Genomic DNA, 4,875 nt, shown 5'->3' on the forward strand with positions numbered 1-4,875 from the left:
AATCAGTGTTGATGACAATGAAATGTGCATATTTCAGGTGTTTTTTTTTTTATTGTGAAATTACACCAGATTTTGATGGGACCACTTTTGATGAACAGCTGGGGTCGTCGAGTGTCCAACAAAACTAGTCTGGTATTACGACAGCTCCAGCTCTTTTATTTTAAAATGCCTCCTTACATTTTGATGGGACTACTTTTGGTGGAAAGCTGTGTTGTCTAGTGTCCTCCAAACCTGGTTTGGTATTACCATAGCTAGAGGATATTTTTTAATGAAATTTTAAAGTCAGGCATGATGACAGTGAAATGTGCAGATTTCAGGCAACTTTTAGTTTGAAATTACAAATTAGATTTCAATGGGACCACTTTTTATGGACAGCTGGGGTAGTCTCGTGTCCCACAAAACTGGTCTGGTATCACGAAAGCTCGAGCTATGTTTTTTTTTAACTCAGTGGTGATGACCGTGAAATAAGCGAATTTCAGGCTACTTTTATTTTGAAGTGCCACATCACATTTTGATGTGACCACTTTTGGTGGACAGCTGGTGTGGTCTAGTATCCCCAGTCCTGGTTTGGTATCACGATAGTTTGAGGATATTTTTTAAAGATTTTTCTTTTAAATCAGTGTTGATCACAGTGCATATTTCAGGTGATTTTTTTATTTTGAAATGCCACATCAAATTTTGAAGTGACCACTTTTTGTGGACAACTGGGGTGGTCTGGTGTCCCGCAGAACTCGTCTGGTATCACGATAGCTTGAGGATTTTGTAATGATTTTAATTTTTTTAATCATTGGTGACGACAGACAAATAAGCAAATTTTCACGCTTTTATTTTTAAATATCCAATCAGATTTTGATGGGACCACATTTGTTTTTCCGGTTCCGTCGCCACGCGAGTGGCTACCTGCTAGAGCAGCACGGCTCACTATTTGAGCCTTTTTCGCGTGTTTTTCCCTTTACCCAGTTTTATTTATTTTACCTCATCGCAGCAATGGACATCCAAATTGCGGTGGTTTTATTGCTGCTGAGGGCTGTTTTTTGCGTGATCGTGTCCGGAGATGTCACTGGGAGCTACGGATCAATCGTTTACACAAGAGATCAGCTGTTAGCACTTCGTGCTAACCCCGTGCCGACTCCCGGAGCGAGACCCGATATCCCCCACGAGTTGAGGAGGAAGAGACGGGGGATGTCGCGCGGGGGCGAAACGCCAGGCAAAGAGGAGGCGTGACCACCCCGTCCTCCCGTCCGTTTTTATGGGAAATGTTAGATACCTTCCCAAGAAAATGGACGAGCTAACAGCGCTAACGCGGCACGAGAGGAACTTCCAATGAGCTAGCTTGCTGATGTTCACGGATTCATGGCTAACAGAGCTAACGCCGGACACCGTTGTGGAATTTGACGGCTTCCAAATACTACTTGCGGACAGGACACTGGAAAGCGGTAAGAGGAAAGAGGAGGGCTGGCTGTGTTTGTTAATGATAGATAGTGTAACCCTAGGCACATCACAGCTAAGGAGCAACTTTCCAGTCGGGACAATGAGCTGCTAGCTGTTAGCATGCGTCCATACTTGACAAGCATCGCGAGTTAACAAGGACGCGCACGTAACAGGTGCGTGAGTAAACTGCTTAAAACTTTGATCGTCATTCGGCTGACCTGCAAATTGAGACGCTACAGTCAGTTTGACGTTTTTGTTTGCTTCATTGTGGATTGACATGGAGGAACAAGACAGTGGAAAGCGGACATTAAAAATGACGGAGAAAAGCTGTAGAAGATCACAAGCCTAAACGGATGCAGGCACGCAGCTGCAAATTTGCTCAATTGACCTCCATGCAACGTCAAATTGAACAATTGATGGAGGATGATGCAAATGTTGACGCTGTAAAAAACTGAGGTTCGTGTTTGCTTTAGCGGCATGGAGCAAGAATTTGTGGACCTCAATTCCGGTCTGCAAAATTTAAAGACTGAAGAGGATTTTGCCGATGACCAAAATAACTGGTTTGATCCAAAAAATGTAATTAATGGAAATGTGAGCAATGGAAGAAGGACGTTTTGAAACGTGCAGAGGAAGGATGCAATAAACAAATATCACCTGCTGATAGTAGATCTGCATCAACTAACTACACCCACAGAAGTAGAAGTAAAGAATCTAACAGACAGAAGCTCACTTCTGTCAACGTCTTCAATTAAATTAAAGGCTCAAATGGAACGAGCATGTTTAAAGGCAAAGGCTGCTGATTTACAACAAAGGTTGGCACTTGAGCAAGAAGAAGCTGCAATTAAAGCAAAGAAGGAAATGCATGCAATGCAAACGGCACTCCCTGAGTCTGATGCTAAATTGGATGTCTTGAGAAGATATGAAAATACCCAGGAGGATGGTATCCACATTCCTGATGAGTGTGTTACAATTTAAACAAGGAAAAACATTCAATTACCATCACAGCCTATCAGAGCAACAAGCAGTGTTGACCTGAAATGCTCCCACTTCGACTATTCCAATGGCTAGATTTCCACATCAGACAGAAAGTAGAGAACAACAGGGACATGTGCTTGATGGCCTTTGCCACGCAATCTCACAGCAAGCCAGTGTCGCAGAATACTTAGCAAAGAGTCAAAAAGCATCGCTTCTTCCCGAACTTTCCATTCCTACGTTTTACAGGCGACCCTCTGCATTATAAAACCTGTATAGGTGCCATTGAACATGGGATTGAAGGCCGTACAAGTGATAACCGTGATCATCTTCAATTTTAGCTGCAGTATACTAGTGAACAACCACATGAGTTGGTGAAGAGCTGCATCCATATGGAACCTCTGACAGGATATACCAAAGCAAAACAAATCTTGAAGGAGTTTTATGGTGATGACTTCATGATAGCAGAAGCATATTTAAAGGAAGCCATGGATTGGCCAACAATCAAGTCTGAAGATGGTGTTGCACTTCAGTCTTTCACATTATTCCTTATGGGCTGTTCGAACATAATGGCAGATGTTAATTACATGGAGGACTTGGACAACATGGCTAATATAAAGGCATTGGCAAACAAACTTCCATACAGACTTATAGAATCTTGGAGAAAATTTGCCTGCAATCTCCAAGAAAGAACAAATAGAAGAGTGAAGTTTAAGGATTTTGTTGACTTTGTTGACAAGCACGAAAGATTTCTATAAAACAGAAAACAAAATCACAACACACAGAAACAACAAAATCAAAGAAAGTCTTCACAACAGTCATTGTGCCCGCCAAGATGGAAAACAACAAAACCACCACGCCAAAGGCAGAACCTGTTTCAGTGGATGCTATTGCCAAACCATGTGCTAATTGTAATGGAGAGCAACACAGTCTCACAATTGGTAAGGAATTTAGGAGAAAGCATCACAAGGATAAGATTGACTTCTTGAGGAGCAAGGGTCTGTGTTTTGCATGTTTGATGCACGGTCGCATTAGCAGTTGCTGGAAACAAAAGCTTCAATGTCAAGAATGCTCTAGACTGCATCCTACAGCACTACACATTGTCCATAAACTTCTGCAAAGAAACAGCCTAAGACGATTGTGAATAGCAGTACCTATTAAGCGCCCTCGTACAAACAACAGAAACCTGGGGTGTCACTTGGGCCTGTAAATAGGACTGCATCCTTTCAATAATTCCGGTATGGGTCAAGGCACAAAAAGGAACCAAGACAGTGGCGACTTACTGTCCGGTTTAAAAATGCCCTGACGCCTTTTTTAGACTGAAATAACTTACTAAAGTTTTCGTTTTGTGCCATTCAGAATGGGAGAGGGAGCCAGGAGGCGAAACAGCCGTCTTGCCAGTTCAATCCCGCACACCCTCTGACTCTCACCCTCCGTTCTGCCTTTTTATTGAAACTAACTCATCAATAACTAATCACCAGAAGACAGAAAAGCATCAACAACTAATCACCAAGAGACAGAAAACATCAATAACTCACGGTATAAAGGTCAGTTTAACTAAAGCATCAATAACTAATCACCAGGGACTCCAGCAGGCAGAAAATCATAACCCAAGGTCAGTTTAACTAAACACATCTTCAGGATACGGTGTCTGTGTGTGTGTGTGTTAAAATAACAAGTAAGTGTCTCTGTGTGTGTTCAACATTAATGAGTGTATAAAAACATGATTATGAATACACAAACTGATTACCTATCCTCAGCCCATCTTACATTTCCCCCCTGTTGTGGATTTAAAAATCATGTCCTTACGGCTTTAAGACAGATCATCATAATGAAATCATACAACAGTGTGATCATCAGTGGAGGAGCGAAAACCTCACATTAGGGAAAAATTCCCCTCCTCCCTTCCGGCGTAGAATGAGATCCTCATAATTTGATGACCATCAGGGAATAAAACTTGTCCCTGGGGTGACTTGGTGGAGGCCCTTGCCTCGTTGTAGGAGAGATAAGATAAGATAAGATAAGATAAGATGTCCTTTATTAGTCCCACAATGGGGAAATTTGAGGTGTTACAGCAGCAAAGATATATATCACACAGAGTCGGCGGCGTAATGTAGCCGTTAATGTATAACATTAGCAGCAGACATTCAGAAAAAGCATGCAAATATACACAGTATAAACGTATCTAAGTGTAAGGAAACACTCCTAATGTTTGTCCATTATACGGAGGGGGAAACGCTGTAATGATAAAAACTACTGAATGATTGAAAATACTGCAATCATAAAAATATTGCAATGATAAAAGTACTGTAATGGTAAGAGTACTGAAATGATAGAAAAGTACTGCATGATAGAAAATACTGCAATGGTAAAAGTACTGTAATAGTAAAAGTACTGCAACGATAGAAAAATACTGCAATGATGAAAGTACTGCAATGGTAAAAGTACTGCAATGGTAAAAGTACTGTAATA

This window comes from Idiotropiscis lumnitzeri, unplaced genomic scaffold (genome assembly GCF_059441095.1).
Source record: "Idiotropiscis lumnitzeri isolate Australia: NSW breed Sydney's pygmy pipehorse unplaced genomic scaffold, RoL_Ilum_1.0 HiC_scaffold_118, whole genome shotgun sequence".
NCBI lineage: Eukaryota > Metazoa > Chordata > Actinopteri > Syngnathiformes > Syngnathidae > Idiotropiscis > Idiotropiscis lumnitzeri.